At 40.3% G+C, this 25,841-nt stretch overlaps 1 long non-coding RNA gene across 1 annotated transcript in view; it reads right to left on the bottom strand.

Moving 5' to 3' along the window:
• LOC122813736 overlaps positions 1-25,841 on the bottom strand; it is a 435,632-nt gene that overhangs the window by 559 nt on the left and 409,232 nt on the right. The window lies entirely within an intron of this gene.

Here is a 25,841-nt window from a genome sequence, read left to right as displayed (position 1 = left end):
AGATAACACCAGAATGTGCATTCTCTGAAACAAAAAGACATATGGTATCATGCTATAACAGGAAGTAGTAACGTGGTAAAAAATAAATAAATTATAGCCTTTTCTCTTGGTTTGCATTCTATATTAAGTCCTTCAAATAATTTCTTTTATTATAAATTAACCTTATGTTATAAATATTATTAAAGAAGATGTATATGAGTAAATAATGTCAGAACATATTGTGTTCATGAGAATTCAAAGTCTAGATTTATGGAACATCTTGTCATTTTTGTCAATCTCAACTCCAGTCATTAAAATCTTTCTCTTATGTAAATGCTAATTAATATGGAATTAAGAGTTAGAGATACTATGAGATGTGTAGAGGCATATATAATTACAGTAAATGAGCTAGTAAATACATAACAGAACTAAATATAAAAACATATATTTATTTGAAAAGCATTTGCAAGATATTTTAATGTTCTCAAAATCATATTCAACATGTATTTGTTATAATCAATTATATAATCAAAATTAGCGTCAGTATTTTCAGCACTATTTATGCTGGGCCAAACCTAAAAATGAGAACAAACCAAACCAGTTAACAGTTCACCCTATAACATCAATACACCACATAAGTCGTCTAGGAAATAAATTTGTGACTCTCACTTCTGTATCTAAATGTTCCCGTTAGTAGAGTCTTATTGTATAGTTGCATTAAGCTCAGTCATGTATACTTTTCTTTAATTATTTGTAACTAGAGGCTATACATATGTTTCAGTAAGCTTCTTCTTTATAGATAATCTGTTGGCGACAGGGTCTTCAGCGCTGAATTCTTTTGAATCACAGAGTCAGCTTGTCAAAGTTCAGAGGTCATCCTTCAGAAGCTCGCATGGCGCTAGGAGATGGGAACCTGTCAAACATCATAATGGCTCACGACCAGCTTTCCCAAGCCCAAAGCACAAAAAAAAAAAAAAAAAGTGACCGAAAGGTTCCAGTGGGAAAAGTGAATGATTTTTTTTGTTTAATATTACTAAATGTGTCATGAGCCGTTAATGACTTTTCTGATGATGCCTGCAGCCTTCTCGGATGTTTAATGTTTAACTCTCTTTTTTGTATTAAAGGAAGACCTCCTAATTCACTACTATATAACAGTATATTATTAATCATGCCATAAAAAATGTAAAGAATAAGAATGAACACTATATACCAGGTGAATATATCAAGTGAATGAAGTAATAGTAATTTTAAATAATTACCTTTCATTTTAAATTTTTCTTTAAAGATAGTACTTACTGTGCATTACAGATCAGCAACTCAAGTTTTTCTATGCTTCAATTATATGAAACAATCCAACATGTCCATTTATTGATATGAGATTATTTAACTATTGGTTTAATAGAGACAAAAAAGTATTTATTTTTTTAGTTTCTTTTTTTATCTGATGTCTTCCATGAGTTGTTGTCAGCCATTCTTTTCATTGAGGTGTTAGCCCATTCCATATCCTCTATTTTGTCAAGAATTTTATTTGTTTTTATGAATGTCACAGCAGTATCCAAGTCCTCAAAGATTTTAGGACCATCCTGCAGAAAACTTTTCAGTCTAGGTGGGAATAAGAGATGAGTTTTAACTTGTGATTTTTTTTATGCTCTTTAACCAAAGGCAAAAAAAGTTTCCTTTTGGCAATAACCATCAGAGAGTAATCATTGTCAAAACGAATAATGGAGTAATTTATTTTGATAGGTGCCTTAGACCAAGCTGTATTAAAGACCATCCCCCAGATTCAGTAAGCTCTGCACAGAGTGCCTGAATAGTGTCAGAGCTGCTGCATGCAATATGGCCTACAAACAATCCAGAAATGAGCCCCCGAGATGTGAACGAGCGCGCCTACGCTATTCTCGCACAGACACCATTGCCATATGCTAATTACCTCATTTGCTGGTGAAAACCATGCACATGAGGTGAATTAATGATCCAGGAAGCAGGCAGGCGTCTATGTCGGAATAGTGTAACCTGCAGAAATGTATTTGGTTACTAACTGAATACATTTCTGCAAATTACAAAACAGAGGCATGACAGCTTGAAAGAAAACATGTATTCAATGTAGTAGGCATGCCAATGGCCAAATATATGACCATTGGCATGAAAAATAGTTGCAATTTTATAAAAAACAAGTTTTTTTTTTTTTTGGCCAATCTCGGCTGTTTAAGCATAAGGCAGTGGTGTGCAAATGGGATAACCACAAAAATAAGAAAGAAAAAGGGAAATAAGCTTTGATACCCAAATCAGCATTTTGCCATAATGGTCAATGGCATGCGTAAGACAACAATACCAGGGAACAGTGGTTGCTAAGGGGGAAGGCTCAGTGTGAGTGTGATAACCATGAATTAGCATTCTGGTTTATGTAAATGAGGGGATTGATACTGAATCACAGATTTCCTCTCAGTGTTAGCTTGCACCCAACCATGTAGGTGCAGCAACACCACTGTATAAGTATAAGAGGTGGATGACCTCATAAGGGGCTGTGTCATGCATGCTGTGAGCTTTCTGGAGCTCTGTGGCCTGTGTTTGCCCTTAGCTAAGCAAAACTAAGGAAGAGGGTGTGTCTGAGGCTGCCAAACAGTGTTTACATTGCCTAAACAGGCGTGCGCACTGCGCACCGGGTTTAAAAAAAAAAATAGCAGCACTGTTCACATCTGAGCACTGGGTATGTGTGGCGCACCTTGGGGCTTAAACAGGAAGGCAATGGGAAGGGAAAACAGCAGTAGGAAGGCAATCAAGGAGAACTAGCATAGCTGGCAGGTGAAATGTATCAGAATCAGCCAATTACACAGGCAGCAGCCCAGCACACTATTATAAACTATGCAAACACCTTTCAGTCTGTTTGTTTTTTCCACAAACTCTACACCACAGGTGTACACAGACGGGGACATTTTACCTGACAAAACTAACAAAATGTTAGGGGCTGCTGTTGCTCTCATACAGCAATATGTGCAAGAGGCTGAGGGTGGTGATGATGTGAATGCTGACAACCATCCCACAGTGAGGAGAAGTAAAAGAGTGTACAGACCCAGGGTAGGCTACCAAGGGCTACATGAGCTGGAGATAGTGGAGTGCTATAGGATGGACAGGGACATATTACAGCAAATTGAGCTGTGCCAGGCCCACCTCACACACAGAACCAACAGAGGGGAACCCATCCCAGTGGATACCAAGTATGAGTAGGCTTAAGAATACTAGCCACAGGTACCTTCCAAAGGGCAACTGGGGATATCATGGGAATCTCACAGGCATCAGCATCCAGGGTACTCCACCAGTTCCTGGATGCTATGTCAGCACATGCTGGTGAGCACATATATTTCAACACCCATGAGGCATTGACCAGCAATATGTGTCTCTTCCACCAAATAGCAGAATACCCTCAGGTAATGGGTGCTATAGACTGCATGCACATATATATCAAAGCACCTCCCAGTGAGCGGGGTAGGGTCTACATAAACTACAAGGGCTTCCCCTCCATCAACTGCCAGGTCATGTGCAATTCTCAGGGCATTATCTTGAATGTGTGTGCTGGCAGCCCTAGAAGCTATGACGACTCCCACATCTGGCATATGACACAGCTGTACCTGTCATTTGCCAGAGGGGATATCCCATATCGCTACCTAGTGGGGAGATGCTGGCTATGCACTGGAGCCGTGGCTGATGACACCCCCTCAGAAATGCACACACACCTGAACAAGAACTCCACAATGAGGCACATGCACAAACCAGAATCATAATACAGCATGTATTTGAGATGCTCAAGTCACGGTTCCACTGCCTGGACATATCCGGTGGAGCCTTGCAGTATTCTCCAGCTACATGTACACAAATGTTCATAGTATGTGCCATGCTACACAATATGATCCTGTGGAAACAGCTGCAAAAGGAACAGCATGGGGCAAGGCCACACAGTCCCCTACCATTGCCAAGGCCAACACAGGCACAGAGTGACTCGGAAGAGGAACTACCTGAGCCTGCCCATGTAGGCAGAAGGAGGCATGCCCAGTATGCCCAGGCCTTAGCAAATAGGCAATGCATAGTGCATACACTGACATGGTAGGGACCCAGGGAATGACACCTCTCTCTGACTCGCACATACAGTAAAAGGGATGCCAAACATGATACTACCTGTGCTTTACCATGTATAGGGAGTGTACTATGTGCATCTGACATAGTCAACCCTCCAGCACTGTCCTCAATACTGGCTCAGGCATAAGGTATGTCACCCTTCCTATCAATTACTGAATGGAGTAGTATGTTCTGATAGTTGTATCTATGGTATGGATGCGAGCTTGCAAGGGAATTGGATGGCTTAATGGGATGGCAGCAGATAGTGGACACCTATATGGACAGCATGGAATCCATAACAAATACTGGTGTTAACATACTAGGCAGTACTAGACAAGGTGACAAATCCCACTGCAATACATTGGTGGCCCAAATAACTATGTGTCCATAGGACACATACATGCATGTCAGTGAGTCTCACATACCCATCACCAGCCTCAGTCAGCAGGACAGGTGTAGATGACCAGAAAGAAAGGCTGGGCTAAGCCCTCCAATTGATGGCAATGGTGAACAGCCCCCCATCCAGACCTACACAGACAGACTACAACAGGTCTGGCAGTTGTATGCAAGTTCTGAAGGGTAAAAAGTCTAAACTTGAAATATAGGTCAATAAAATCTAAGATCTGTACTCTACTGATATGCCTCCAGTCTGCATGATAGGTCAGAATACAATATGAAATGGAAGCCAACAGAGTGCCTGAAATACCAGTGCAGTCATAGCAAATGGTTAAAGTTGTCAGGTGTGCCCCCACCCCCCCACAATCCTATGTAGAATTGCAGTAACATGTAAGTGTTAGGAGTAATATCAGTGGACCTGAGCTGGCCAATCTACAGGATAGATTGTTGCATGTCTACAATATGCAGGGGTCTGTGTGTTAGGTTGTTGTGTGTTCAATATTGTCTGGAAGTGGTCAGCATGTAGGCACGGAGGGTAGTGTCTCAGTGGCTTATGGGCAGTACTGTGGTTGACAGGGGCATGTTCCTACAACTGCAGTGCCAACCACAATGCTTATCAGCAATACCCATGTCAGTAGTTATCCATAATCACTGTCCAGATGTCAATATCTGTCACTGTCTGAAAGATGGACATGCCATGAATGTGGGCCCATACGTACACACAGTACACAGGTAGAAGTACCCTGGACAGAGTGCATAAAATGTAACTGTCAGCTGCACACAACTTTGGAATTGTACATACAGGTTAGTAGCACATTAGTTGCCTGTGTAGTATGGAATACTGGTGTAGTCTGGCCAATCACTGGCAGACCACAAAAGGCACAGTTATGAAGTAATGAGAGACTGCCTATGTCTCCGCACAAGGCAGCATAAGGGGAATGTCACAGGTATATCTGTGAGTCAGCTGCAAGTAACTTCCATATAACACATGCACTCAGCTCACCCCACCATCAGTCACAGGTATATCACAGGTCATATTCTTGCTGTTGGGAAGGAGTACAGTATGACCCCACTTCTGTATGGGAATATCCACAGAATGCAGCATGCTGAAGAGGTGTCCTATGCAGGTGTGTCCCTAGCTGTAAGCAGCACCCTGCCTGCATCCAGACCAATGGATCAATATGGGCAGGAACTATTGCCATTAACACCTTGCACACTTGCCCTGTCACCCCAGGGGAATCCACTGGTTCACAGCCTGGGAATGTAGGAGTGACAGAATGCACTGGTCTGCATCACTACCAAATGGCCTACAGTCCATTGTCAATGGTCTGTGCGTCACACATAGTGCCAATGAGTGGTATCTCATGGGGACCCAACTAACAATCTAATAACGTCAACAGAACACAAATGCAAGGCCATGTTGACAAATCCCAGTAGCATGCCACCCATGTCCAACTGCATGAACTGTGGACCAATCCAGAAATACTGCTGGGATGAAGGGCCAACTATAGGGATACTTCTTAGATATCACTCGCATAATGTTAGGAAGAGGATAGAATAACAGACTGGGGGGTGTAGAAGCATGGACGTCATGGAGTATGTGAAGTCTGAAACTCTGATGTGTGTCCATACTACCCCTGCCTACAAACCCAGTAATGGGTGGCTACAAATCTGTTCATAAATCACAATGTGAACGGGAAGTGACCAGCTATATGAGCCCTGCTTCTGGGTAACCTGGGTGAATCTGTACAGCTGAGAGGTATGGCCACAGCAGGATATGGCCATTCTTTGAAGTCGATATATGTACAAGAAGGGGATCCTCAGCCACCATCGTACTAAGGTGGTGGACCATTTACACAGACCCACCAGCAAGTGTCTGCAGCTACTCCTCCAGGATGGCAGGAATGTGCAAGAATGTGTAGGCTGTGGACCACAATACTGGACGCAGCTTCATTCATCTTGTATTTCCCAGTAAATAACTGTGAGCAAATAATTACATCTGTCAGTAGTTGATGACATAATACATCACAGTGTAAAACAGTACATATGTATGAATATCTCTGCTAACACCAACCATGTAACACAAGGAGCACAGACAGCAATAGTTACAGTATCCCCCTATCTGTCACCCATTGTGACTCATTTTGTCAACCTATCTGCAGATATCCCGGAGAAACAGGTTGCTAGCTGTAGCTGTAGAACACCAAACCCTGGACTGGAGTACAACCCTACCTGGAATGGATTTGCATGCTCAATACAGAAGGTCATTCTGGGCATGCTCTTACACTTAGAGAAATGAATCCCATGTCTGACAATACAGTGGACTATACATATCTGTTATTTGCAGATGTCTGTGCATACACACCAAATTGTACACCATTTATGCTTCACACACACATTGGATAGGAATACTCACACATGTCCTAGGACAACACAATTTAATATGTCAAACACACACACACACACACACACACACACACACACACACATACAGAGATGTGGGAAGAGAGAGAGAGAGACACTGACAGAGAGAATTCCATTATGAGGCCAGTTCCACCCACTACACATTCAATTGGCCGATATCGCATGATGTGCTGATGTCAGTCACTGTAGATATTCCTTTTGGTAGCCCTCAGCCCTGTCTGTGGTGCTTGTGGTAACTGTGTAACACGATAGTACAAATCAGTATTCATGTAGCATTTGTATATTCAATCCTGTCAAATGTAAAGTTTTGTGTGTGTGTGTGTGTGTGTGTGTGTGTGTGTGTGTTTCCAGAGGAATGACTTATGGCTCATTCACACATACTGGACTTCCCATTGCCCATGTTAGCACTCCTGCTGATGTCAGTTACCTTGAAATAACCCTTTGGCCAAGTCTCAGCCCTATAAGCTATGTGGTGCTCGCAGTAACTGTGTAATACTGTAGTGTAGCAAATTAGGTAGGAGTTCTAATCCCAGACATGGCAACTGTTTGTGTGTATGTGTGTGTCTTTGTTGACACCTGATTTTGTGAACATTCACACTTACTACACTTCCCTTACACCTCCTTTAGCACTGCTGCTGATGTCACTCACCTTCAATGACATATTTGGCCAACTCTCCAACATATAAGCTCCATGGCACTTGTGATAACTGCGTAATACCATAGTGTAGCAAACTAATTAGGTAGGGGTTCTAATCCTGGTCCTGGCAAATGTGATAAGGTGCGTGTTTGTGTGAGTGTGTGTGTCTTTGCTGACACCTGATTTTGTGGACATTCATACTTACTACACTTCCCTTACCCCTCCTTTAGCACTACTGCTGATGTCACTCACCTTCAAAGATACCTTTGGACAGCTCTCCAACATATAAGTTCCGTAGTGCGTGAGATAAATGCGTAACACTGTAATAGCAATACATAGCTAGGTAGGGTTTGAAACTCAGTACTGGCAAGTGTGTGTGTTTGTGTGTGTGTCATCAGTATCCTGTGTGGGTGTGGGGGTGATCGTGTAATAACAGTATCCACTGCGGTGCAGGTTTTGCTATATTATTATATTAAGGACCTATATGTCCCAATGTCCACATTACAAGGCCAACAGTTGTCAAACACTGTAGAGGTTGTTGCAGACAATCCACAGCCATAAATATCTACTGCCATGTGCAGTGATTATGTGCTATTGTGGATTAGTGAACAATATAGGCAACTGTTATAATACCCAGAGACCACTCTCCACCCACAGATCATACATAAACATGCTTGGCTCTTTCTTCCTTTCTTACTTTCTCTCTGTCTCTCAGCAGTTTGTCATTTGTAGGTAATCCTCATGATCAGCTGATGGCCTGTGCATGAACTGGAATTCCCCACTTGATAACTGCATGTGGAACAGCTGTGGTATCATTCCTATAGCCAGTTGCATGGAAACACACTCCTATAACTAAGCACTTCATGTGGGTGTTGGCCCTTTTCTTTCACTGTGAGCAGGACTTCATGTGGGTGTCTGACAAACAGCATCACAGAGGGTAGTTGGAAATACCTTTTACAACAAACACTGTGGAGACAGGCCAACAAACTGGAGGGGGATGTTCCAGACATGGGGACAGAATGCAAGTATTGCTCTTCTACATTTGAAGTAATGTTGGTTTTACAGGGTTTGTGTGGATATGGCTGTTCTGCATGATTTAAAGTCTGGCATGACAGTATTATGTGGTTGAGGAAACTCTCACCTGTAGGGCTATCTACAGACTGTCCAGAGTTTGAAGTCTTAATTGTGGTGTGTTAGTCACATATTTTCTGTCTTTATAAATGCAGTAGCATACTCTGATGATTGCTGTCAGTAAATGGTAACATCCATGTGTGTTACTGACTTCATATTCCTCAGAAGAGATATGCCACAACAAACCCTGTTACACCAGCAATTTTCTCAGTTTATAACAGCAATATGTCAATATTGGCCCTGTATTTGTGCCTCTGTCCTCCAAATCTGTCACCCTTTGTCCTTATGTCATGCAGTAAGAGATGGATATGTACAGTATATCATTATTTACTGACATCATTCCTGATAGCCAGTGATATATCAAACTGCCAGACATGTTATGTATAGGAGGCCTTATATTTGAGGACAAAACCTGGACATTCTGTTGTAGTCTGTATACTAGTGAGGTCTGTGTACTTATGGTGATTTGTTGACAGAGTGTCAGTATTGTGTAGCAGTGTATTGTGAATATGTTATTTGGCCTGTGTACAAACTAGGGTAGATGTCAGTGTTCTTGGTCCTGTTCTATCTGATGTTGCATTTTGCTCCAGTTTCTGGTACCCTATCTGCTTATATGTTTTTAGGGCCAGACTGAGACATGTCCCATACCACAGTCAGGCATCAGACTACACTGTGAATTGGGCCAGTATATGTAGGGTTAGTGTGTGAGTGACAAATGTGATGATGGGTTTTGTTCACACAGTCCATATACTGTACTATTAATTAGGCTTACCATAATGTGACTGTGACTGTGTTGAGATTGGCTGTGGATATGCACTTTCACGCTGTCTGTTACTCCGTGCTGTTACATGCCTGTAGTGCCTGCTATATTTGCAATTACATGTGTATGCCCCCATAGGAAAATTGGGTTAATGTTGTGTCAGTCTGCCTGTAGTTTAGACAGTGCTTGGTGACATGCCTAGCAGCTGAGTATATTTACCCTAGTATGATGTTATGTCCAGATATTTGTCAGATGTACTGTTGCCTGGCCACCATATGTGCTGTGTATTTCTGACAAAGCAATGGGATGCTGTGAAGATGTATGCCCACTGGGCTTGGAACCTCTGTTCCTCTAGTTAATATATGTCAGGACAGACAGGAGGGTGTGAATGCATCAACTGTGTGAGCTTATCTACTCCAGTGTTTGTGATATATCCTCATTTACTTGGCTTTAAACATCCCCTTTGTCAGGCTTGGTCCATATGTCTTGCACTGAGGAGTTCTGTGTATACCTCTTGACTGACCAGATTGTTTCAGACAGTCCACGTTTATTGCTCATATTTCTGCTGTATTCCACAAGATCATTACTGTGATTTGTGTGGTACTTTACTATGATGATTTTATAATGTCTGTCAGTAACTGATGGTGTACATGTCAGTTTCAGAAGAGCCTTCCTTCACAACATGTGTGTTGACACAACCCCTGTTACTGTAGCAACCTTCTACATTTAAAACTGCAATACTTACATTATGTTCCCATGCAGTAAGATGTTGAGAGTTATGGTGCTGAGGTATGACTCCAGTACATGTTAACATGTTATGGGCATATGTTTCATGTATATATATATATATATATATATATATATATATATATATATATATATATATATGTGTGTGTGTGTGTGTGTGTGTGTGTGTATATATATATATATATATATATATATATATATATATATATATAAAAACGGTGCTTTTCTAAGAAAGAGTAGATTACAGATTGTAGTACTGGAACCATACACCCCTGCATGCAAAGCTGGACTCTGAGTACTGACTATTGTGTTTTTGTTGTTTGAGCTGTATGTTTTTATGTATCTCCTATTGGATATTGATCTGATATGTTGATATTAACTGTAGACTACTATGTTTTTAGGACATGTCACTGAGGACTGCTGTCATGTAGTAATGGCATATCTATCAGTTTCAGACGTCTATCAAAACATTCATCCTAATGCATAACCTGTTGGCTAGCTACTTTCTGTCTGCCCTCTGTACAGATGTGCAGATATCAGGTATTCATCTTGGCTGCTTACAGGCAATCTCTGATTGACTGATACTGGCATGTTTGTCCAGCTGTGTTATGAATGCCACAGCTAGGAAATCCCACTCTGTATGCACCACATGCCATGGATACCTTAACCAGACTACCACAGTCAACAGAACATGTTTGGGTACAGGTCCCTAATACAGACACTGGCCATGTTATGCAATATATGTTGCATACATGTCAATTGGAGCACCTTGCTGGCCCTCCAAGAGAAAACCAGATGAGTGGATGTTGAATTTAAATGTCACCCTGGGGATCACTCAAGTGGCATCATTGATAGATGGCCTGCTGACAAATGCCAGGTAGCATACCAGTGTACTCACATGCCCTACTCTTCTCATCTCTCCATGGACATTAGCCTGGTACACACCTAAGAACACCTGCACCTATGGATCTCAGGACTGACATATGTGTCTGTGTGCATTACTGAGTATAACAGTGTCTGTTTGTAAACTTGTAGTTGAAAATACTCTGAGGAACTTCTCACCCACTACAGCCCCCATTGCTATACTTAGAAACGGCTGCTGCTGTAATTCACATTAAATGTACCTTGTGGCACTCTTCACCCTATAGGCAACCTGGAGCTTGAAGTCCTAGCATAACACTACTCTACAAATGGGTAGATAGGCATGGGTTACCCTCTGAGTCCTGGGAAATTTGAGTATGTGTGTGTTTGTGTGTGTGCATATTTGAGGAGACAGCATTCTGAGGCCACATTCTCCAAATACACTAAACCTTGCCATACATTAAAAGGAATGGTGATGTTGCTGACATTAGGAGAGCCATGACAAAACCCTCAACCTACTATCCCTGTGGCATGTGCAATAAATGCATATCCCTGTAGTAGCAATAATTAGATAGACAAGGGTTTGTATTGCAGTCCTCGTCAATGTGTGATTGTGGGTATGACAGAGCATTATCATGGATTTCAGTGAGTACAATATCCAATGTGGGGTGGGGGCGCTGGGTATACTGTCTTTCCACCGTGGTACCCCCAGTACATGTCCCAAGGTCCACTGTATGAGGACCACTGTCACCATCAACCATACAGGTAACTGATGACACTATCCAGCCCAATGATGCATGTGCTGTGTGCAAAAACTCTGTAACAGTATGGACTCACTGACAAGGTAGCCAGCACTGCTAATCCCAGGTCTGTCAAATATGTCTATGACTGTATGTGTTTGTCAATGTGTATATGACAGTATGTTATACTTTGTATTGTCCATTAACACCCAGTACATCCCCCATTACCATACTGTACAAGGCGTGGTGATGTTCACTTTACAGGAAGCTCGGGATACACCTCACCCTACAAGCTCTGTGGTGTGTGCAATTAAGGCCAAACACATTAGTAGCAATAAGTACCTAGGTAGGGGTTCAAATCTCAGTGTTGCCAAGTAAGTGTGTGTGTATGTGAAGGGATCTACTTCAGTTGGCAGAAAATATATTTCCCATAAGATCATTTGTCCGAGAACTAACTGGCAAAAGGTAACATTTCAAAGGAAACATCTTGTGGAAATTCATTCCATCAAAACTAGTAGTGGATGTGTAAATCCCCTCTTCCCAGCTGTACAGTGATACTAGAGCTGGTACATATAGCTGGGTGTGGTTGTTGTTGGCACAGCTACCCACATTGGGGTTACTGTTGTGCGTATCCCCCCGCTGTTATACTGTACAATTTATGTTAAGAGGTTAAGTAGTTGTTAATCACACTATGTGTGATTCTACGCCATCCCACACCCTCCAAAGTGGGGGGCTGTGCCCCCCACACCAGCACACTTATGTTTACCAACTCTAGGATTGCACTACATTGGGGAAGAGGATATATACCCTGCCAGTATCATTTTCAATTACTCACGAAAACAGGTAGAGGGAAGCAAGGCAGCAAACACCAACAGATGAAAGTTAATCTTCTTTAATACAGATAAAATGTGAAGTGCTTTTCGTTTGAGACTGTGCTCAAACTTCTTCAGACAAACTGATTACACAAATCACAAGTATATATACCAATTAGGTGAGCTGCTCACACAAGCACTACATCAATTAAGCAATTAAAAACTGCACCAAGGTAATAAAGCATTTAAAGGCATATAAAACAAAACTGCCTAAATGCTCTTAATACATGTTTGTACTTAAAACCACCTTTAACTGTTGCAAAATAAAATAAAATAAAAATATAACCGTCCAACATATTGATTAAATAACCTACTGAGGATAGATATATATATCAACTAATGTATACTACAAAAAAATAAAAAATATAAAAAATGTGAAAAGTATATATGTATATATATACATCTATCTTGATAAACTTTTAAGTTTTAAAACACTGACAATAGAACAGCATTCATTAAGTCCAGGGGTATTATACGCATTTAATCTAACTTGCCACATAAGTTCTAATTCTTCCAGTTTTAATGGAGTAGGGCCTCCCCTACGATCTTCGTGAATCTGCTCTATTATCATAAATTTAAATTTGTGGTCCAGGTTGATACTGACATGCTTAGCTAGAGCATTGTTGAGTTTATTCTTCCGAATTGCATAAATATGTTCATACAAACGGTCATGGAGACGTCTCTCCATTTTCCCTATGTAGAACGATAAACAATTTTGGCATTGTGCTAGATAAGCTATCATTTTAGAATTGCAATTCACTCGACATTTCAAAAAATATTGATGGTTGTGAATAATGAATCTATTAGATTCACTAACATATTTGCAATAGTTACAAGACTGACACTTGAACATACCTGGTGTTTTTGGGTATGTGTGTTGGCGTTGCTCGAGGATGGACTTTAAATTTTTTGCCCTTCTATAAGTGACCACTGGTCTGTCGCCAACTTTATTGAAAATACTGAAATCACTTTTAAAGATAGCCCAATTTTTACATAAAATTTCATAACAAGACTCACTATTAATACTGAAAGTAGTGATAAATGATGGAACATGACCCGTAGGTTCACATGGTGTATTAATGTCATCTATTGAAACATTAACTGCACTATTATGCTGTACCACTTCTATGTCCATAGAATTAATATTTAATAAAGGTTTAAATAATTGCCTATTCCATTTTGACCCCACTTCTTCTATAAGTTCATTAATCAGATTCTCAGGATAGCCTCAGTGGATGAACATATTTTTTAATAAACGACATTCTTCAATGAAGTCGGCATCAAGAGTTGACATGCGGGCTGCCCTGACTAACTGGCCCTTAACTACAGCTCACTTCTGGTGCTGAGGATGACAGCTAGAATAATGCAAAAATGCATTAGAATATGTGCTTTTTCTATGTATCTTAGCAGTATACCTTTGAAGTGAAGAATTTTTAGTTACTAAAATGTCAAGGTACGCTATAGAATCCATACTAAAAGAAGATGTAAACTTTAGGAAGTCTGTGGTGCTGTTGAAATAGTCGACTACCATGTCACTAATGGCTCTGTCACCTTTAAGTAAAATAAAAATGTCATCAAGGTATCGTGAATAGAAAATGAACACATCTTTATAATCAGAATTAGATAAAACAAAAGAGTGTTCCCAATGATCCATTACCAGATTGGCTATACTAGCACCACAGGGGGAGCCCATTGCTACCCCAACCTTTTGCAGATAAAATTCATTATAAAACATGAAAAAGTTATTGTTAAGAACAATATCCAAAAGTTCTTCAACTAGATCAAGTTCTATTCTGGTACACCCTTTTACTCTTAAATCCAGCCTGATCCAGTCATTAACTATTTCATGTGGGATACAAGTGTACAAATCTTTGACATCTATAGTTAAAAAATGATGTTGGATGTCAAATGGTAACTCATTGATTCTCTCTAAAAAAGACCATGAGTCTTTACAAATTTGTACATCATTAACTAAAAATCTTTGCAAGATTACATCTATAACTTTAGCACATGCATACGTAGGTGAACCTCTGCTGTCAACTAAAGGACGCATGGGAGGGTCCAAAACATCTTTATTGATTTTAGGAATACCAAAAAGACTTGGAAATCTAGAGTAAGTGGTCAGCATGTAGTTAAACATTTTCTGGTCAATTCTCCCGTCAATAAACATTTCTTCCAACGTATTCTTTATATGTAAATATGCTGTATTCACTTCAGAGCGTGAACTAACTAAATATGAAGGGCTATGCAAAGGTTTTAACATTCTGTTAGTGTAATCACCCCTATCAAATACAACCATACCCCCACCTTTATCCGGTTTACAAACTTGAAGGTCATGTACCTTAATAAAATCAATACAATCCTTCTCATTTAATGAATCTGCACAACCATACTTATAATAATGTTCAGACTGGAATCTATGACGAATATCCAGCTCACATATACATTCAAACATCTGAAGGGTAGGCTGGAGAGGGGGATTAAAAACACTAGATATTCTAAATGTGTCACTAGTGCCCAAACTATTCCAACCCATCATAAGGTTGAAATTAAGTTTCCTGGGAAACAATTTGAGGTCGATATTAGACCTTACAACATCCAATCTCTGTGGTGAGACATAGGTGTAACCCTTAGAAAAAAGCTCGACTATATCACTGGTGATGTTTACCAGAGAATAATTATAAAACTTAAAATCACCATCCTCGTTAAGAAGAATCTCAGGACCTGAACTGTTATAAACAGTAGACTGATCATCATTCACATGGTTATCAGCAATCAGGTTAAAAAACTGGACTGGTGTGTCATGACATACTTGAAAACCATCAACAAAAGGAGCCGGCAAGGCTGTCAAAAAATTGGAACTGTCAAGGAAAGCAGAAACATCAACAGTACTATTTAAAAAGTCTGAGGCATGAAAATCCTGCCCTGATACAGAACTAGAATCAAAACTCATGTCCTGTGAAACCTTGATTTCTGCTTTGACTTCTGTTGAAAGGATGTTTGTTTTGGTCTTGCCCCTAAAAAATTAGGGTTATATGCATTATCCTTAAACTGTTCCAACTTATAGTTATTTTGTAGTCTCTCATTTCGTCTCAATTCAGGTTGAGTGACCGAACCAGAAGCCGAGCCACTGTTAGAAGCATGCGTGTTCTGTAATGGTTGAGAGTCCGAGTGGGTAACACTCAGGTCCAACTCTGGAGAACTGTTAACTGTAGGTGGATTCATTGACTTAAAGCCATGCCAAACTTGTGCTGGTGGTGGTGCGGGATATGTTAACCCACCATTATAAGCTTTAGTGTCCCTGTCCAATTTTTTATTCTTATTATTTTTAAGTTTGACTAAATATTGATCCAGACTGGAAAAAACTCTGTTATAGTCATATTTATAATGGAAGAACTCCTTGTCTTGCCCGATCTGTTCATCAATATCAACAACTTGCTTGCTCAGTGTATCGACCGACAGGGAATAATGTTTAATCATAACACCCAACAGTTCAAAACCCTGTCAGTCAAATAATTCAATCAGTTCTTTGTGGAAACTAGAGTTAGCCACCAGTCCAGTAGGGTACTGATAATGCCTCAAACCTTTCGGTACTATTTTACGGGTGAGACATTCCTGGAAATAAGAAATTTTCAGCTGGGTCTTCTTCAATTTGACTAAATGATTGTCAAGTGATTTAAGATTCATAGAAATGTCAGAACTCTCAATTTCAGGTGTAACCTGAACTGTTGGACCAACATGCGGAGTAAAAGAAAAGTTGTCTGTTACCCAGTTCAAAATGCATGGTGAATTAGAGAAGTCTTTCGGTGCTACAAGCACCGCAGGTTGAGTCTGTGGACACGCTGATGGTACAACAGGCTGCGACTGTGAAACAGCTACCAGTAGCGCCACAGAGACTGAACCCTGTGATAATATATTAGCAAAATTAGTTTGATGGCTAGAATTACCTTGCTGCTGTATTCGTTCAGGATGGACCAGTGCTGCTCCATTACAGACACCAGAATCGGCCGGAATACTCCTCTGCCCACATTCCAAGGTCGCTGAACTACGTAAAGATTGCGTTTCTCTACTGGCTGCAGACCCGGCAAGAGTACAAACTGGTTCCGCTTGTTGAACTAGCGAAGGTGGTGATAAAGTATTGTGAGAGCGATGCTGACGCTCTAATCTGTCCATTCTTTCAAGATGTAAGTCCAATTTCATAGTTAGGGAAGGGAGTAAACCATTGTTCGAAGAACCAGAATCTGGTAGAACTGGAAGGTTAGGTGAATTCACTTCATTATGACGAATTTCTGGCGTGTTATCCAAAGAGTTGCCGACAATAGTTGCCTCTAATACTGACGCCATAAACAAATGTATAGCACAAGCAAAAACAAACTAAAAATCCACGAAAACAGGTAGAGGGAAGCAAGGCAGCAAACATCAACAGATGAAAGTTAATCTTCTTTAATACAGATAAAATGTGAAGCACTTTTCGTTTGAGACTGTGCTCAAACTTCTTCAGACAAACTGATTACACAAATCACAAGTATATATACCAATTAGGTGAGCTGCTCACACAAGCACTACATCAATTAAGCAATTAAAAACTGCACCAAGGTAAAACAGAAAAGAGAGACGTCTCTGTGACCGTTTGTATGAGCATATTTATGCACTTTGGAAGAATAAATTTGACAATGCTCTGGCTAAGCATATCAGTCTCAACCCGGACCACAAATTTAAATTTATGATAATAGATCAGATTCACGAAGATCCTAGGGGAGGCCCTACTCCATTAAAACTGGAAGAATTAGAACTTATGTGGCAAGTTAGATTAAATGTGTATAATACCCCTGGACTTAATGAATGCTGTTCTGTTGTCAGTGTTTTAAAACTTAAAAGTTTATCAAGATAGATGTATATATATACATATATACTTTTCACATTTTTTTATATTTTTTATTTTTTTGTAGTATACATTAGTTGATATATATATATATATATCTTCAGTAGGTTATTTAATCAACATGTTGGACGGTTATATTTTTATTTTATTTTATTTTGCAACAGTTGAAGGTGGTTTTAATTACAAACATGTATTAATAGCATTTAGGCAGTTTTGTTTTATATGCCTTTAAATGCTTTATTACCTTGGTGCAGTTTTAAATAGTTAATTGATGTAGTGCTTGTGTGAGCAGCTCACCTAATTGGTATATATACTTGCGATTTGTGTAATCAGTTTGTCTGAAGAAGTTTGAGCACAGTCTCAAACGAAAAGCGCTTCACATTTTATCTGTATTAAAGAAGATTAAATTTCATCTGTTGGTGTTTGCTGCCTTGCTTCCCTTTACCTGTTTTCGTGGATTTTTAGTTTGTTTTTGCTTGTGCTATACCAGTTTGTTTATGGCGTCAACATTAGAGGCAACTATTGGCGACAACTCTTTGGATAACACGCCAGAAATTCTTCATAATGAAGTGAATTCACCTAACCTTCCAGCTCTACCGGATTTTGGCTCTTCGAACAATGGTTTACTCACTTCCCTAACTATGAAATTGGAATTACTTCTTGAAAGAATGGACAGATTAGAGCGTCAGCATCGCTCTCACAATACTTTATCACCACCTTCGCTAGTTCAACAACCAGAACCAGTTTGTACTCTTGCCGGGTCTGCAGCCAGTAGAGCAATGCAATCTTTACGTAGTTCAGCGACCTTGGAATGTGGGCAGAGGAGTATTCCGGCCGATTATGGTGTCTGTAATGGAGCAGCACTGGTCCATCCAGAACGAATACAGCAACAAGGTAATTCTAGCCATCAAACTACTTTCGGTAATATATTATCACAGGGTTCAGTCTCTGTGGCGCTACCAGTAGCTGTTTCACAGTCGCAGTCTGTTGTGCTCGCAATTGTACCATCAGCGTGTCCACAGACTCAACCTGCGGTGCTTGTAGCACCGAAAGACTTCTCTAATTCACCATGCATTTTGTACTGGGTAACGGACAATTTTTCTTTTACTCCGCATGTTGGTCCAACAGTTCAGGTTACACCTGAAATTGAGAGTTCTGACATTTCTATGAATCTTAAATCACTTGACAATCATTTAGTCAAATTGAAGATGACCCAGCTAGAAATTACTTATTTCCAGGAATGTCTCGCCCGTAAAATAGTACCGAAAGGTTTGAGGCATTATCAGTACCCTACTGGACTGGTGGCTAACTCTAGTTTCCACAAAGAACTGATCGAGTTATTTGACCGACAGGGTTTTGAACTGTTGGGTGTTATGATTAAACATTATTCCCTATTGGTCGATACACTGAGCAAGCAAGTTGTTGATATTGATGAACAGATCAGGCAAGACAAGGAGTTCTTCCGTTATAAATATGACTTTAACAGAGTTTTTTCCAGTTTGGATCAATATTTAGTCAAACTTAAAAATAATAAGAATAAAAAATTGGACAGGGACACTAAAGCTTATAATGGTGGGTTAACATATCCCGCACCACCAGCAGCACAAGTTTGGCATGGCTTTAAGTCAATGAATCCACCTACAGTTAACAGTTCTCTAGAGTTGGACCCGAGTGTTACCCACTCGGACTCTCAACCATTACACAGCACGCTTGCTTCTAACAGTGGCTCGGCTTCTGGTTCGGTCACTCAACCTGAATTGAGACTAAGTGATAGACTACAAAATAACTATACGTTGGGACAGTTTAAGGATAATGCATATAACCCTAATTTTTTAGGGGCAAGACCAAAACAAACATCCTTTCAACAGAAGTCAAAGCAGAAATCAAGGTTTCACAGGACATGAGTTTTGATTCTAGTTCTGTATCAGGGCAGGATTTTCATGCCACAGACTTTTTAAATAGTACTGTTGATGTTTCTGCTTTCCTTGACAGTTCCCATTTTTTGACAGCCTTGCCGGCTCCTTTTGTTGATGGTTTTCAAGTATGTCATGACACACCAGTCCAGTTTTTTAACCTGATTGCTGATAACCATGTGAATGATGATCAGTCTACTGTTTATAACAGTTCAGGTCCTGAGATTCTTCTTAATGAGGATGGTGATTTTAAGGTTTATAATTATTCTCTGGTAAACATCACCGGTGATATAATTGAGCTTTTTCCTAAGGGTTACACCTATGTCCCACCACAGAGATTGGATGTTGTAAGGTCTATTATCGACCTCAAATTGTTTACTAGGAAACTTAATTTCAACCTTGTGATGGGTTGGAATAGTTTGGGCACTAGTGACACATTTAGAATATCTAGTGTTTTTAATCCCCCTCTCCAGCCTACCCTTCAGATGTTTGAATGTATATGTGAGCTGGATATTCGTCATAGATTCCAGTCTGAACATTATTATAAGTATGGTTGTGCAGATTCATTAAATGAGAAGGATTGTATTGATTTTATTAAGGTACATGACCTTCGAGTTTGTAAACCGGATAAAGGTGGGGGTATGGTTGTATTTGATAGGGGTGATTACACTAAAAAAATGTTAAAACTTTTGCATAGCCCTTCATATTTAGTTAGTTCACGCTCTGAAGTGAATACAGCATATTTATATAAAGAATACGTTGGAATAAATGTTTATTGACGGGAGAATTGACCAGAAAATGTTTAACTACATGCTGACCACTTACCCTTGATTTCCAAGTCTTTTTGGTATTCCTAAAATCAATAAAGATGTTTTGGACCCTCCCATGTGTCCTTTAGTTGACAGCAGAGGTTCACCTACGTATGCATGTGCTAAAGTTATAGATGTAATCTTGCAAAAATTTTTAGTTAATGATGTAGAAATTTGTAAAGACTCCTGGTCTTTTTTAGAGAGAATCAATGAGTTACCATTTGACATCCAACATAATTTTTTAACTATAGATGTCAAAGATTTGTACACCTGTATCCCATATGAAATAGTTAATGACTGGATCAAGCTGTATTTAAGAGTAATAGGGTGTACCAGAATAGAACTTGACCTAGTTGAAGAACTTTTGGATATTGTTCTTAACAATAACTTTTTCATGTTTAATAATGAATTTTATCTGCAAAAGGTTGGGGTAGCAATGGGCTCCCCCTGTGGTGCTAGTATAGCCAATCTGGTAATGGCTCATTGGGAACACTCTTTTGTTTCATCTAATTCCAATTATAAAGATGTGTTCATTTTCTATACACATTACCTTGATGACATTTTTATTTTACTTAAAGGTGACAGAGCCATTAGTGACATGGTAGTCGACTATTTCAACAGCACCACAGACTTCCTAAAGTTCACATCTTCTTTTAGTATGGATTCTATAGCATACATTGACATTTTATTAACTAAAATTCTTTACTTCAGAGGTATACAGCTAAGATACATAGAAAAAGCACATATTCTAATGTGTTTTTGCATTATTCTAGCTGTCATCCTCAGCACCAGAAGCGAGCTGTAGTTAAGGGCCAGTTAGTCAGGGCAGCCCGCATGTCAACTCTTGATGCCGACTTCATTGAAGAATGTCGTTTATTAAAAAATATGTTCATCCACCGAGGCGATCCTGAGAATCTGATTAATGAACTTATAGAAGAAGTGGGGTCCAAACAGAATAGGCAGTTATTTAAACCTTTATTAAATATTAATTCTATGAACATAGAAGTGGTACAGCATAGTAGTGCAGTTAATGTTTCAATAGATGACTTTAGTACACCATGTGAACCTACAGGTCATGTTCCATCATTTATCACTACTTTCAGTATTAATAGTAAGTCTTGTTATGAAATTTTATGTAAAAATTGGGCTATCTTTAAAAGTGATTTCAGTATTTTCAATAAAGTTGGCGGCAAACCAGTGGTCACGTAGAGAAGGGCAAAAAAAAAAATTTAAAGTCCCTCCTCGAGCAACACCAATGCACATACCCAAAAACACCGGGTATGTTCAAGTGTCAGTCTTGTAACTACTGCCAATAAATTAGTGAATCTAATAGATTCATTATTCACAACCATCAATATTTTTTGAAATGTCGAGTGAATTGCAATTCTAAAATGATAGTTTATCTAGCACAATGCCAGAATTGTTTATCATTCTACATAGGGAAAACGGAGAGACGTCTCCGTGACCATTTGTATAAACATATTTATGCAATTCGGAAGAATAAACTCGACAATGCTCTGGCTAAGCATATCAGTCTCAACCCGGACCACAAATTTAAATTTATGATAATAGATCAGATTCACGAAGATCCTAGGGGAGGCCCTACTCCATTAAAAGTGAAAGAATTAGAACTTATGTGGCAAGTTAGATTAAATGCGTATAATACCCCTGGACTTAATGAATGCTATTCTATTGTCAGTGTTTTAAAACTTAAACGTTTATCAAGATAGATGTATATATATATATATATATATATATATATATATATATATATATATATATATATATATATATATATATATATATATATACTTTTCACATGTTGGACGGTTATATTTTTATTTTATTTTATTTTGTAACAGTTGAAGGTGGTTTTAAGTACAAACATGTATTGAGAGCATTTAGGCAGTTTTGTTTTATATGCCTTTAAATGCTTTATTACCTTGGTGCAGTTTTTAATTGCTTAATTGATGTAGTGCTTGTGTGAGCAGCTCACCTAATTGGTATACATACTTGTGATTTGTATAATCAGTTTGTCTGAAGAAGTTTGAGCACAGTCTCAAATGAAAAGTGCTTTACATTTTATCTGTATTAAAGAAGATTAACTTTCATCTGTTGGTGTTTGCTGCCTTGCTTCCCTCTACCTGTTTTCGTGGATTTTTTAGTTTGTTTTTGCTTGTGCTATACCATTTTCAATGACATTAAACTGGCAGACTGATTATTTACTGATGTGATGTTTTGGCAATTTGGTCTTGGTGGAATTACATAGGCCAAATGAGTTCTCTGCAAAATGAAGTACATTCATGTGAACAGTATTATCTGTGTACTGCATCAACACAAAATCCTCTGTGTGTATGTGTTATTCACAAACATTTTGGTGTGTGCCACTCAGTACATTTACCATTGTCCACTGTAGAATAGCTGCTTACATCAGCCACCATACACTCACCTGTATACACCCCTCAGACCTATCAGCAAAGTGGCACATGCAGTAACTGTTATACAGACCTGTTACTTGTGTTCAACTGTACCCGGGATATGACACAGTCAATGTGTCACCACAGTGCCACACCCTTTGTAGGAAAGGACAGCAGACCAACATCCTCTTGACACATAGACACCTAGAACACAAACAGAATACATTATGGAGACCACAATCAGTCAATGTTAATAACAGCTATAATGCATTATGGATGGACAACTACTCACCCTGATTTGTAAGCATTAAACATTCCAGCTGACATGTTAAACAGCATTACATTGCTAAACTTTAGTACATTCACCCTGTGCATCAGGACCATATTAGCATGTCCCTGCATCGATAGTATGGGTGACAGGGATGTGACACAGGTATCATCATATGCACAGGGTGTGGTGTGGGTTTGCCAGAGGCCTAGGCTGAGCTGTTTGGTTGACATTGTGTGTGGGTTAGGGGGTTCTTTATTAAATGGCCTGTGCAGACATGATGTGTGTGTAGGTATGGAGGTGCCCTAGCTGTGTTGGTGATGTGTGTGTGTATGTATGCACACAGTTCTGCCATGTGGCTGCCCTATACAGGTGTATGGTGGACAGCTGCGGACCGTACATGGCAGGGTGTACAGTTCACTGTGTCCAGCCATGCACATGGGAACTGTGCCTGCCAGGGGTTGCATGGATGCCACCAGGCAGAAGCCAAGATACGGTACTCTCCCCTGACGATGACAATTGTCAGCTGGATCCGCATCCCTGTTGGGATTGGCCAGGACCACATGCATGTGGCCTGCTGCGTTGTGGTGTAGACAGCACCCCCCCCCTGCAGTGCTGGTACCCCCACTACGGGAGCAGCTGTAAGATGTTGCACATCCACGTAGACCTCCACCTGTTGGTGTTGCTGACCTATGTCCATGTGGCCTATGCCCTACTCCTACTGCACAGACACCACATGGTCAAGGATTCCCAACATCTCACCCAACTGTCTGTGACCTCAGCAAAATAACGGTGGGCATCTGCAAGATCACGGATGTAGTCACATACAGCCGGGAGAGTAGCCCTCTGCAGCCTCAGACTATCTCTGGTGTAATGTTCCATACATACGTGTGGCTCCATGACAGCCCAAAATGTGCATCTGGTGACACCTGCTGTGGCACTTCTGCCAGGGGCATCATGGCCAGCAGCCCTCCTATGGGCATCCCTGTACATCTGCCTGTGTGGGACCTCACCAGTCATCCGGCTATGGCTGCTGTGTACAGACATACTTGACATAGTCACTACACTTTCCTGTCCCATACCACCACCCGCCAACTGTGCCTCTTCTATGGCCACTGGTGATGGGGTATGTATGGGCATTGTGACTGTATGTGGGGATGGTGTGGATAAAAGTGGGATGGCAACCAATGGCACAGATTCAGCCCCTGACAACCCTGCCTGTGCCTCACTATGCCTATCATCATTGTCAGAGTCTGCATGGACACTAACATCAGTTTGCCTGCAGGAGGGACCCTGACCCACCTCGCCACTTGAGGGGCAGACAAGAAATGTAAATTAAGACCTGTACGTTATGGTTTACGTCTACACACACACACACACACACACACACACACACACACACACACACACACACTTACAGGTGAAGTGGCACAAAGATATTACACAGACCTCTCATTACCCAACAGTCAACATGCATGACATATGGCACTCAGTCCTTGTTACCAACATTATACATCTCTGTGATGCATGAGTTGTGTTAGTAGGTGATGCTCCTTCCCCTGCAACACACTGCAGCCATGTACACAGTATTGCTGTGCACCTGTACAGCACACTGGCATGTACTGTGCACCTTACCTCACAAGTGTACAGATCACTGCTGAATGCATATATGTGTGGCAGTTATGGTTGCTCTGTTGCTCCCAGCTCCTATGTGTTTGTCTAACAGGTTGACACATACCTGGGATGATATAAGGACTGATGTCAATAATTAATGCCTGACCTTTGATTTGCAGATATAATCATCAGCAGTGCATGTATGTGCAATAAAATCCGGTTACAATGACAACCTTCAAGGCTTAACATGGATATGAGGAGTGTACACACCCTTGTTGACATGCTAGCCTCTTCTATGATATGCAGTGGGGCCACAATACTGCATTTGTTAACATTACACACACCTGATATGTGACATATGACCAGTGCAATCCAATGCAGTATCAAACAAATGTGTTAGTCATGGAGATGCTGAATGAGATGCATACAATATGTGGGTTGCATAAGTGTGCACACCCTTAACATGATGGTTTGTTGAAGCACCTGTTAAGTGAACTACAGCAGTCACTATTCCTGGAAGGGGTATACTAGCATGGCCCATCTTCACTTGCCATTATTTGGTCAGTCTGCCCTACAAAGGTCCCCAAACTCTGCCAGATTGCAAGGTCAGCTCATATGCACAGCCCTTGGAGGTCACACAGTAGCTTCACTATTGCTGTAGAGTCTGGGTTATGTCTGGCACAATTCATAACCTTGACTATGTTCAGATACAGCCATTCTTAGCGAGCTTTGGATGTATGCTTCAGTTCACTGTTGTGTTTCAAGCTGACACCCCTCCTCATCTTCAGCCTTATTGCAGATGCCTGACAACTATGGGCCACACATGACTATTATTTTACAGTGTGCCAGATTCCAAACATCATGTTTACTGGCCTAGTTCCAGCTAATGAACAGCAACACTAAAGGTGTACACTGGCACCAGCAAGCTAAAAATTGTGGATGGTGGCTCTGAGGTGGAGAGAGTTGTTGCTTGTGCACCACATGTATCTTTATGAATACTGTCTGTAGGTTTGAGCCTTGGTCTCATGACACCATTACACATTGCAACACATGCCTTTGGGAGACTTGATGTTATGCTTATGCTACCTGTACAGACTCCTGGATGATGTTTCATGTGGGACAACTATTCCATCTCATTACCCTAACCCATAGGCCACAGTTATGCAGAATCCAGGTGACAGTCGACACAGGTAATGCACAGGCAGTACTTGCTAGACATTCCTGCAAGTCTCTCCGTTTTGCTGCATGTTTCTGGGCAGCCTCCATGATCAGTTTGCAATA

This window comes from Protopterus annectens, chromosome 1.part1, assembly GCF_019279795.1.
Source record: "Protopterus annectens isolate FY-2018-M chromosome 1.part1, PAN1.0, whole genome shotgun sequence".
NCBI lineage: Eukaryota > Metazoa > Chordata > Ceratodontiformes > Protopteridae > Protopterus > Protopterus annectens.
This window is presented reverse-complemented; position numbering and strand designations above follow the sequence as displayed.